This window comes from Nicotiana sylvestris, chromosome 9 (genome assembly GCF_000393655.2).
Source record: "Nicotiana sylvestris chromosome 9, ASM39365v2, whole genome shotgun sequence".
Classification (NCBI taxonomy): domain Eukaryota; kingdom Viridiplantae; phylum Streptophyta; class Magnoliopsida; order Solanales; family Solanaceae; genus Nicotiana; species Nicotiana sylvestris.
This window is the reverse complement of record NC_091065.1, coordinates 117,498,409-117,511,599: the sequence shown is the minus strand read 5'-3', so window position 1 is coordinate 117,511,599 and position 13,191 is coordinate 117,498,409. Positions and strand designations below refer to the sequence as shown.

The window sequence follows — 13,191 nt, the reverse complement described above, 5'->3', positions numbered from 1 at the left end:
TAGCGATATCTTTTAAGATCACCAAGAAAGACGAAAAGGATGAAGAAGTAGGTAAAAAAACAACAAAATAAAAGAACAAGAGTGCTATTGCGTTGTTTTCAGTGTATAATGGGGTTTTACAAATGCATCAGCCAACTTATATCCAAGTTGAACTTGGGCTGGAGTACTAAGGTGTAGCCCATCTTTCTCCAATGATAGGCCCAAAGCATCTACAGCTATTACATTGGGAAGGTTAATTCCAAGCTGGGCTTCCCTCACTCCCTCAATAAAGGGTCCTTGTCCAGAAGCTAGGGCTACCTATACAATTATATTAAAAAATCAATAAAAATTAAAATAGATATAAATAGGCAGATTTGGAAAAAAGAAAAAAAGAAACTTTACGTTAATATTAAATTTTGGTAGTAAATTAACAATGAAATGGATAAATATCTTATTGTTATAAATATATTATATTATGGATGTTCATTTAGTACTCTGTTGTAAATAAGCTTCCTGAAGAAGCTTATCCATATGGGACTCCACCGTAAATATATTTATCTATTTAGTACTATATTGGAAATAAGCTTCCTGAAGAAGCTTATCACTTCGGTACCCGGTTATGGATAAACATTACCCCCAGTAGAAGTTTATCCATACCGGGTATAATAAGCTTATCTTTTCAGTACCCGGTTATGGATAAACATTACCCCCGGTAGAAGATTATCCATACCGGATATAATAAGCTTATTCATTCAGTACTCCGTTATGGATAAATATTGCTCTCAGTAGAAGATTATCCATATCTGGTACAGCAGCAGCTTACACAGCAGCTTGTAGCAGCTTACACAACAGCTTGTAGTAGTAGCTTACACAGCAGCTTATAGTAGCTTACACTGCAGCTTGTAGTAGCAGCTTACACAGCAGCTTGTAGTAGCAGCTTACAGAGCAGCTTCCTTTCTTCTATAAATAGAAGAGATTTCAGTTCATTATGTACATCAGTTTGAATTCGAATAATATATCAGTTTCTCTCTATACTTGTCTTTACTTTATAGTCTTTATTTCATAACACGTTATCAGCACGAAGCTCTACCATCTCGAGCAAATATTTTGAAAGTATCTAAGGTAAGAACTTTCTTTTCCTAAATAATGTCAAATCTTTCTAAACTTGAATTTGTAGCCCTGGATATATCGGGCAAAAGCTACATGTCTTGGGTACTTGATGCTGAAATTCATCTTGATGCGATGGGTCTGGCAGACACCATCAAGGATAAAAACCAGGCATCAAACCAAGACCGTGCCAAAGCAATGATATTCCTACGCCATCACCTTGATGAGGGCCTGAAAATGGAATATCTCACTATTAAAGATCCAGTCATACTGTGGAATAATTTGAAAGATAGATATGACCACCTGAAGATGGTCGTTCTTCCACAGGCACGTTATGATTGGACTCATCTAAGGCTACAAGATTTTAAATCTATCAGTGAGTATAATTCTGCTATGTTCAGAATTATTTCCCAATTAAAATTATGTGGTGATAATATTACTGATCATGATATGTTGGAGAAAACTTTCACCACTTTTCATGCCTCGAATATGCTCCTGCAGCAGCAATATCGAGAGATGGGATTTAAAAAGTATTCTGAACTTATCTCACATCTTCTTATAGCAGAGCAACATAATGGGCTATTAATGAAAAATCATGAAAGCCGACCTATTGGTTCTTGTCCATTCCCTGAAGTGAATGAGACGAACTTCCACCAAGCTAAACGTGGAAGAGGTCGTGGCCCCAGTCGTGGTCATGGCCGTGGTCGGGGAAGAAACCCCAATCATGGTAATAATAATGCACCAAAGAAGCCTCCTCACCACCAGCAGTGGAAAAGGAAGGAACAAAAGCATGAAGCGGTGCAAGCGCCAAATGCGGAAAATGCATGCTATAGATGTGGAGGAAAAGGGCACTGGTCACGTACTTGTCGTACGCCAAAGCACCTGGTTGAGCTTTATCAAGCCTCCCTGAAGAAGACAGAGAAAAATGCTGAAGCAAATTTTATTTCTGAAGATAATTTAGACTTCATGCATTTGGATGTAGCTGATTACTTTGCACTCCCAGAAGGAGAAATAAGTCATGTAATCGGTAGTGAATCTGTAGAAATGTAAATATTTTAATTTGTGTTGTTTGTAATAAATAGTATGGTTATGTAATTATTGTACATAAATAAAAGTTATGTTTTGATAATGATATTTACTATAATATATTTTATTTATGTTATTTTGAAGAATATGGATAACCCTCAAATTATGTTTGGATCAAAGACAAATCATGAAGATATGTGTGTTATTGATAGTGGAACAACACATGCCATATTCAACGATCAGAAATACTTTTCTTATTTGCATAAGGAAAAAGCAAATGTTTCAACAATTTCTGGTAATATAAGTTTGATTGAAGGCTCCGGAAGAGCCATAATATTTCTGTCTAATGGAACAAAACTTATTATAGACAATGCATTGTTCTCCTCCAAGTCCCGAAGAAACTTGTTGAGTTTTATAGATATCCGCCGAAATGGGTATCATGTAGAGACAATAGATGAAATGAACAGGGAATATCTTTGTATTACAAAGAATATTTCTGGCCAGAAATGCATTGTAGAAAAGTTACCAACTTTATCTTCTGGCTTATATTATTCAAAAATTAGTACAATTGAAGCACACTCTATCGTAAACCAGAAGTTTACGGATTCAAATACTTTTGTGCTTTGGCATGGCCGTTTGGGCCATCCCGGATCAATAATGATGAGACGAATTACTGAAAATTCGAGTGGGCATCCATTAAAGAACCTGAAGATTCTTACAAATGACGAATTTTCTTGTGATGCTTGTTATCAAGGAAAAATGATCACTAGACCATCACCAATGAAGGTTGATATTGAATCCCCTGCCTTTTTAGAGCGTATACATGGGGATATATGTGGACCTATTCACCCACCAAGTGGGTTGTTTAGATATTTTATGGTCCTAATAGATGCATCTTCAAGATGGTCTCATGTGTGTCTACTATCATCTCGCAACCTGGCGTTTGCAAAGCTATTAGCCCAAATAATTCGATTAAGGGCACAATTCCCAGATTATCCTATAAAGGCTATTCGCCTTGATAATGCTGGAGAATTCTCATCTCAAGCTTTTGATGATTATTGTCTATCCGTTGGGATAAAAGTTGAACATCCTGTAGCTTATGTTCATACTCAAAATGGCCTTGCAGAGTCATTTATTAAACGGTTGCAATTGATAGCAAGACCACTACTTATGAAAACAAAATTGCCCACTACTGTTTGGGGCCATGCTATCTTGCATGCAGCATCACTTATCCGTCTTAGACCGACACATTATAATAAATATTCTCCATCACAATTAGTTTTTGGTCATGAACCAAATATTGCCCATCTACGAATTTTCGGATGTGCTGTATATGTGCCAGTAGCACCACCACAACGTAGTAAGATGGGACCACAGAGAAGGATAGGAATATATGTTGGGTTTGAATCACCCTCTATTATTCGCTATCTTGAACCATTGACAGGAGATTTATTTACTGCTCGATTTGCAGATTGTCGGTTTGATGAAACAAATTTCCCACAATTAGGGGGAGAGAAAAAGGAAATCAAAAGAGAAATTGTGTGGAAAGTTTCATCATTATCTCACTTTGATCCCCGTACCCCTATATGTAATCAGGAGGTCCAGAAGATCATCCATTTACAGAATATAGCAAATCAAATGCCAGACGCATTTACTGATTTGAAAAGGATAACTAAGTCACATATCCCAGCAGAGAATGTGCCTATCCGAATTGATGTCCCAGTAAGACCATCTACTAGCATGAGAGCTAGTGAACCTAAAGCACGCCTGAAGCGTGGTAGGCCTTTGGGTTCTAAGGATCGAAATCCTCGAAAAAGAAAATCGACAAATGATCAAAACGATACTATGAAGGGATCCCCTGAAGAGACCCAAAATCTGATTAGTTCTGAGATTCCTGAAGAAATCAATGAACCTGAAGCTCATGTGAGTGAGGAACTTTTAATAAGTTCGAACGGTGATGGGATTAATTTAAATCGATTTGAAATAGTGGTGGATAATATTTTTGCATATAATGTTGCACTTAATATTATGCAAGATAGTGAGGATCTTGAACCTCGATCTGTCGAAGAATGTCGACAAAGATCTGATTGGCCAAAATGGCAAGAGGCAATTCAATCGGAATTGAAGTCACTTGCTAAAAGAGAGGTCTTTGGACCAGTAGTCCAAACACCTGCTGGTATAAAACCAGTTGGTCATAAATGGGTTTTTGTGCGAAAAAGGAATGATAAAAATGAAGTTGAAAGATACAAAGCTCGCCTTGTTGCACAAGGATTCTCACAACGACCTGGAGTCGATTTTGATGAAACATATTCACCTGTTATGGATGCCATAACATTTCGATATCTCATCAGTTTAGCACTACATGAAAAGCTTGAAATACATCTAATGGATGTAGTTACAGCTTATCTGTACGGTTCACTTGATAATGAAATTTATATGAAAATTCCTGAAGGATTTAAAATGCCTGAAGCAAAATCTCAGGAAATGTATTCAATCAGATTACAAAGATCTTTGTACGGTTTAAAGCAATCTGGGCGCATGTGGTATAATCGCCTTAGTGAATATTTGCTGAAAGAAGGTTACATAAATGATGTTATTTGTCCATGTATTTTTATAAAGAAAATGGCATCAGAATTTGTTATACTTGCTGTTTATGTTGATGACATAAATCTTGTTGGAACTCCAGAAGAGCTCCAAAAGGCAATTGAATATCTTAAGAAAGAATTTGAGATGAAAGATCTTGGAAAGACAAAACTTTGTCTTGGTCTGCAAATTGAACATTTAGCAGACGAGATCTTTATCCATCAATCTGCCTATACAGAAAGGGTCTTAAAACGCTTTTACATGGACAAAGCGCACCCATTGAGTACACCAATGGTTGTTCGATCACTTGAAGTGAATAAGGATTTGTTCCGACCTCCAGAAGAGGACGAGGAACTCCTTGGTCCCGAAGTACCCTATCTCAGTGCAATTGGTGCACTAATGTATCTTGCTAATGCTACAAGGCCTGACATAGCATTTTCTGTTAATTTACTAGCAAGATATAGTTCTTCTCCTACACGGAGACATTGGAACGGGATTAAGCATATATTGCGATATTTAAAGGGAACTCTTGATATGGGTTTGTTTTATGCTAACAAAGATAGTGCAGACCTTGTTGGTTATGCAGATGCAGGTTATTTATCTGATCCCCATAAAGCTCGATCTCAAACCGGCTACGTATTTACATATGGAGGTACTATCATATCATGGCGCTCCACAAAGCAATCTATTGTTGCTACTTCTTCAAATCACGCTGAGATAATAGCTATTCATGAAGCAAGTAGGGAGTGCGTATGGTTGAGATCAATAATTCATTTTATTCGAGAAAAATGTGGTTTGGAATGTGAGAAAAGACCCACAATTTTATACGAAGACAATGCTGCATGCATAGCCCAATTGAAGGGAGGATTTATAAAAGGAGATAGAACGAAGCACATTTCACCAAAATTATTCTACACACACGATCTTCAGAAAAATGGTGACATTGATGTGCAACAAATCCGTTCAAGTGATAATCCAGCAGATTTATTCACTAAATCTTTGCCAACTTCAACTTTTGAGAAGATGGTATACAAGATTGGAATGCGGAGACTCAAATATTTGAAACAAGGTTTTCATCAAGGGGAGTAAAATACGCAATGCACTCTTTTTCCCTTACTAAGGTTTTTTCCCATGGGGTTTTCCTTATAAGGTTTTTAATGAGGCACCTAACAATGCGTATTACTAAATATGTGTACTCTTTTTCCTTCACTAGATTTTTTTCCCACGTGGTTTTTCCTAGTGAGGTTTTAATGAGACACATTATCTTTTAATGAACATCCAAGGGGAGTGTTATAAATATATTATATTATGGATGTTCATTTAGTACTCTGTTGTAAATAAGCTTCCTGAAGAAGCTTATCCATATGGGACTCCACCGTAAATATATTTATCTATTTAGTACTATATTGGAAATAAGCTTCCTGAAGAAGCTTATCACTTCGGTACCCGGTTATGGATAAACATTACCCCCAGTAGAAGTTTATCCATACCGGGTATAATAAGCTTATCTTTTCAGTACCCGGTTATGGATAAACATTACCCCCGGTAGAAGATTATCCATACCGGATATAATAAGCTTATCCATTCAGTACTCCGTTATGGATAAATATTGCTCTCAGTAGAAGATTATCCATATCTGGTACAGTAGCAGCTTACACAGCAGCTTGTAGCAGCTTACACAACAGCTTGTAGTAGTAGCTTACACAGCAACTTATAGTAGCTTACACTGCAGCTTGTAGTAGCAGCTTACACAGCAGCTTGTAGTAGCAGCTTACAGAGCAGCTTCCTTTCTTCTATAAATAGAAGAGATTTCAGTTCATTATGTACATCAGTTTGAATTCGAATAATATATCAGTTTCTCTCTATACTTGTCTTTACTTTATAGTCTTTATTTCATAACACTTATATGAATATTTCACTCTTCACGATCACTAGTTCTTGAATATACGTTGAATGCTTAATTTAATCACTTAAAAGAAAGAAAATATCACCGTAATTCTAAGGCTACTGTTAAATGATAGTAACTCGCATGAATTCTCTCTTTCTTTTAAAAAAAGGAATTTGAAATTTATGTGAATTACACGATAATGTGGAAGAAACCTATTATAAATGGCCAAAATTTCGTTTAGACTGATTCTGGTAAATGTCTTCTCAAGAAATTATTTTCTGGTTTACAATAAGGGGAAAAAGAATTTATTGCACAACTAACGCTTCTTTATGATTTTCTCTAGTCTATTTCTTTTTAAAACATAAGCTCCACTTTTAGGACTCTCAACTATCACCTAACACCACAATCATCATAATTATAGCCATCAACCTTTGTTTCAGTTGAAAGATAACGACATAACGTGGATAGTAATTGTCTTTCATATAATATTTTTTTTCACTAATGTACATTTTACAGAACAGATTCTACGTCGTACGTGGTCCATTTGCAGATGTCCATTTGAGGAAACAAAGAGAACTACATTCAAAAGCACTAATCAAATTCCTGAAATTAGTCAAAATATATATTCCTACTAAAGTTGTCTTGCTCATTGTGATACAATGATTTTGGCAGTTAAAATTACTATTTTTCAATTTCCATTATGGTAGATCATTAATTTTTGTAAGATTCAAAGCATCATGTGCAAGCAAAAAAAGGGTTATTATATTAAATATTACATATTAAGTGAACAAGGAAGATAAATTTATACCTGAAAAATAGGAAGCAATGGAGAGTTCAAATCACTACGCAAGTCCTGAAAAAGTTTCTCCAATTTGCTCTTGTAAGACTTTGCTTCTTCCCAAGTTAATGTATCTCTTTCCCCTTGATACCAAAGAATTGCTCTAATTGTTCCACCACCATGCACGGCTATTCTCGCTCTTTTAACCATCTCATTGTAATAGCCTTCGCAAAGAAGTAGTGAGTTCTGAATGAGTATAATCTTATTAGATGTATTTCATTATATATAACGTAATTTTTATTTCTTCTATAACTATACGTGATTCCAGTTGAAATCAATGGGTTCAATTGTACGAGTTGCATCTGATGTATCTAATATATGTTAAAGCGAGATAAGATGTGTACCTGGAACCCTGTGATCATTTATCGATGCTCGTCCCTCCAGCCGCGCAAGGGACTAACCCTATGATCCCGAATTCTGGGTCCTTCTCCAAGATATCGTTGGCAAACACCATGGTTGGTCCTATCCCACAAGTTTTGTTCAAGTCAATGTCATAATGTAGAGGCTCTTGGGCTACTTCCCATATTGAGTTTCCGTTCAGCCGGAGGATCGCCGGATTCCGGCGACATTCCGGTGGTACATAGCCATCCCAAACTTTGTCAACTACCCCTCCTCGTCCAGCCATGTTACTTTGTCCGGCTAGTATGAATATTTGTTTTTTGTGCTTAGTTTCGAATATTGTACAATTCATCACCCATAGGATATATGCTAAAAGCACGAAAAGTATTAAGTGAAAAGTTAATCTCTTATATCTAACTTTTGATTGCATCATTTAATATTGATGATAAATTTAAGCACGAAAGAAAAAAATTTAATCAAGAAAAGAAAATTTAATACAATGGATCTAATTTTTTCCCCTTGGAAACTGATTAAAAAAGGGGATGAGAAAGGGGGAGGCTTTTGACTAGTATATACTACTAGTTGGATTTAACAATCTTGTTTTAGTTGCAGGAGGCCAAAGAAGTACATAATTTTAATTCAATCTCCAAAAAGGAATTGGAAAGCAGTCATAAAGCGTTGTGATTTCTAATGCCAATTGACTTTCCAATTCTGGAAACAAACACTAAAAGGAAAGAGATTAAAAAAAAAATTCATCATAGTGAATTCTTGTCCTAAAAATACATTCCGGTAGTTGATTCTTGTTACCTAGTAGGAAAAATATTTTAATAAATAAAATTAATATGATTTATAAGAGAAACTAGTTATGCTCTTTGAAAAATAAAATTCACATGAGAACTAGTATTTATTACGTGTGAAACAGATAAAGAAAGACGGTCCTACCATATTTGATACTCTTATCTTGCATCTGTTTTTCTTTACCTTTCGCATTACATAGTTTTATGTTTTGCTAATTTTGGTTCTCTCTAGTATAGGAAATTTTTAAATGTTTTTGGGGTTTTCCATCTTCATAGTATGGTATTTTATTAACATCTAACATATGATAGAGCCATAGAGACATATAGGAAATTAATGCCATTGAAGCCTTAGAAAAATAGTTATTTGTCATTAGTTAATAGGCATTTATAAAATGAAAAAGTTATTGGGTGTATTGGTTGAGAGAGCAAAGAGGCGCAGGAGGCATTGTGTCAAAAGATTGATTCTACCATTTGGAACAATCTTATTATCATTGATGATGTATATATTCTTGTTATATTTACGGATAATTTATAATAACATGGAGCTTAAATTCATTACCAATAGTTGATAGATTCCATCTTGATCAATCACTAATTCTACAAGCATTTAATTATACTAAATATCCTTTCAACCATGGCTCTAGAGCCATATGTGTTTAGTATCAAAGTACAAAAAATAACTTGTCAATTACTATGACGATCTCAGGTCAAAGGAAACTCTTACATCACATTCTTCAAGAGAATATCTTATTGACAGTTTATGGTAATTCTAACCTTTAGGAATTATCCAATGAGTAAGTTCAATGATCATATCTCCATATGTATCATCTATCTATGTTATTTAGTTAATGAGATCAACTAATCTTTATCCCATAAAGACGATCATATAAATATTGATCTAACTGGATTACTAATGTCCAAATTAATAATCTTAGGATCAAGAACAAAATTTAGATTAAATTATAGAAAACTTCACTCTCATTATCATGATCTCCATCACGATGGTAAGTATCAAAATTTAATCAATGACCTTATTAAATTAATCAAGCAATTAATAATAACTATGAAAAAAGAATATCAAATGCCATATATTTTTATATTAAATAACGTTCACAAAAATATGTCCAAATCATCAAATCTGAGAATGGATCTAGGGCATATCTACTATATCCCTAACAATCTCCTACTTGCACTAGAGCCAATCGCTCTTGTACTTCATTCCCAATTTCTACCAGTGCTTGTCAAACTCCTTTGCGCCAAGAGCTTTAGTGAATGGGTCTGCAGCATTTTCCTTTCCATCAACCTTTTGAATCTCGACGTCTCCACGTTCAATGATTTCTCTTATCAAGTGATACCTTCGCAGAACGTGTTTGGATTTTTGGTGTGATCTTGGTTCTTTTGCTTGAGCAATGGCTCCAGTATTATCAGACAATAATAGAACTGCACCTTCTAGTGAAGGACCACACCAAGTTCAGTTAAGAATTTTTTCATCCATACAACTTCCTTAGCAGCTTCACTAGCTGCTATATACTTTGCTTCAGCCACTGAATCAACTACTGTAGTTTATTTGAAACTTTTCCAACTCACTGAGGTGAATACATAACCAGAAATAGATTTGCTATCATCTTTATCTAAAGAGAAACTTGCATCGGTATAACCTTCAAGTTTCAACGCAGAATCTCCATAAATGAGGAATTGGTCTTTAGTCCTTCTTAAGTACTTAAGAATGGTCTTTACCACCTTCTAATGTTCCTCACCAAGATTTGCCTGATATCTTCTAGTCACTCCAAGTGCATAAGCCACATCAAGATGTGTACATATCATGGTATACATGGTAGCTCCCACTACACTAGCGTATGTGATCCTACTCATTCGGTCTCTCTTTTCAAGTGTTTTAGGACAATCCTCCCTATTGAGAGTAATTCCAGTGCCTATTGGTAGATAGCCTCTTTGGAATTATCCATGCTATACCTTTTCAAAATGGTATGAATGTACAAAGACTGGAAAAGTCCAAACAACTTCCTTGATCTATCTCTATAGATCTTTATTCCTAATATATAAGCTGCTTCTCCCAAGTCTTTCATGGAGAGCTATTCAGATAGCCAAATCTTAGTACTTTGTGAAAGTACAAGAGGGGGGGGAGGGGTGAATTGCGGTCTGTTAAAAACTTAGTCGACTAACGATGATTTTAGTTGACTAGATCGAGAGCAGAAGTAAAGTGACAGTAAACAAATAAAGGAAGACACACAACAATTTTATCTCTAGTTTGGTACCGGTACGATACTTACATCCAGTTTTCCTTGGGTCACAAGGATTCATTTTAAATTTTGAAAGAATTACAACATGGATGGTTTTGATTTGTTCACTACCAACGAAGTACAGTAATCAGTGAATCTTAATAATGACACAACTCTTTTTTGTGTTCTAACTTCTTCCTATCTTTTGAGATATTGATCAACTTTAGATTACAGTGTTTAGGCTAAGAAGTAGGGAGACTTAGAATACAATGTATATAGTTGCGCAAGTCTTCCTATTGAACCAAGCAACCTTCTTATAGAAGAGGAAAATAGCTCTTGAGTCCTTGACCAGAAATAGAGGCACGAGATCTTTGAAAGGATTTGACCCAAGGGGTGCCTCTTCGAATTCTGCTCTTTGGGAAAGACTAGATTCGATCGACTTTCCTTTGTCACAAATTTTCATTTACGAGACAGTCAATCCCTTGACTGAGCTTCAATTGAGTAGGTTGAGTATGACAATAACTCCTTTATTGGAAAACTAATTGCCATGATTGTGGCCGAGTAGATCAGCAGCCTTTTGGTTCCTTCTATAGGTCCATTGATTTAGCAGTCACACCTTATTCCTTTTCTTTTCCTTTTGATGATTTCTGCGTAATAGAACATTTAAACATTGTTATCATTGAAACCTTAGAATTTAACTTAACAATCTTCCCCTTTTTGATGATGACAATTACGAGAGAATAAACATTAATAAAAATTATAAGCATTAACTATGAAACTTTCCTTATTTTCTACCTTGATGCTTGCTCCCCGTGAGAGCTCCCCCTGGCTTGATGCATGCTCCCCTTGAGAGGTTGAATTGCTGCTCAAACCTATTTACTTCTCTTACCCTGTTCTCCCCCTTTGACATCAATCAAAAAGGGAAAGAAAACGACACAAGCAAGAGTAAGATAGGAAGTAATGTACACAATAACTAGCTAAATAGTGCAACAAAAGTAATGCCTTCAGCAGAGGCATAGGTTATACAAACCCAAGAAAAAGAAAGTTTATAAAAACCACTAGCAAGCAAGCAAAAAAAATTGTTTTAAAACCCATCACACGAGTACACATTAGTGCCTTCCCAGGAACTACTTGAGGGTGTTGATTACTTTGGTGCAGAAGGAGTCATAGGAATTCTCGACATCTTTGACTAGCTTATCATTTTTTCAGTCATAGAATTGAAAGCCCTGATTCCTTGTCTCTGCGTAGCTCCTATATCTATTCTGACTTAGCCACATCTGTACCTGTCTCCTTAGTGACTTCCCTGATTTTCTCCACCTGTTCCTTCATCTCAAACAATGGCATGTTTTACCTCATCCAAATATTTCTGCATTGGCTGAAGATTTTGAGAGGGAGTCGACTGAGATGCTGGTTGTTCGGTTTGAACTTCAACTAACACTAGAATACTGTCAACTTTGGCGCGTTTAACCCATCCATCATCACTGAAGGTGTACCCCATTATTGAAAAAGTTGTTTTATCATAAGTGCTGGTAATGTGCTTGGGTGTAAAGGGTGCCAAATCTACCTTCATAACTTCGTGGATGTGTGAGATGAGCAGACCATATGGCAAACAGGCAGCAGAGGAAGATATGTCCTTAATACTTTCAAGCATGTATTGGCGAATCCACATAAACCAATCCAGTCTTTTATTATTAACAAGACAGTAAAGGACAAACACATCCCTAGTGGATAAAGAACTAGGGGACCCAGTTCTGGGGAGTAGAGTGGTAGAAATCATGTGGGCCAAGGCACGACGTTCAAACTTTAGGTTCTTGGGGCCAATATCAGGGGGATTATCAGATAAAAATACTTTAGCTTCATCAAAGGATACTTCAAAATCTTTTGGCCAAGAATTTTGCACAAAAATATCAAACCCACTGAACTTAGCGGAGAAAATCTTTTCAAATTAATAAGAGTCTAGAACAATTCTAGTGCCTAATACCATAGATTCCAGGTCATCTTTGTCAGTTACAAAAGATTTGCATAGAACATCCTCAAAAGTTCCTCATAAACGGAGTTACCAACAGTGTTGGACTGAGAAGAAAGATGTTGAAAATCAAATATAGAGGTCACATCACAGAACAAATTTTTCATGAGAGAAAGATTTATAGAACGTCCATAAGCCATCGATTTTGACTTGTAGGACTCAAACCTTACTTTTTCACTTGGGCCATAAAAGATCAACTTGTCCTCAGGTCTGAATTCAGTGTTTTCCACCTTCCCTTTCTTGCATGCAGCCTTTTTGGGGGTTTGCTCTATGAGCCTTTTTCATGCCTTTTTCTGACTTATGGGAGGATTTTCAGAGGATTCACTACTCTCATTGTCAGTCTTGAGAAAATTTGAGTCAATAGATGACTC

The 13,191-nt window shown here is 35.9% G+C and overlaps 1 long non-coding RNA gene across 1 annotated transcript; it reads right to left on the bottom strand.

Annotated features, from left to right (window-relative positions):
- Positions 1-252: 252 nt before the first annotated feature.
- LOC138877163 (uncharacterized) lies at positions 253-8,370 on the bottom strand. The gene is made up of 3 exons (XR_011402500.1): positions 7,766-8,370; positions 7,392-7,585; positions 253-297 (listed from the first exon to the last, which is right to left on the bottom strand). It is a non-coding gene; the product is annotated as an uncharacterized lncRNA (long non-coding RNA).
- Between the last annotated feature and the right edge of the window lie 4,821 nt (positions 8,371-13,191).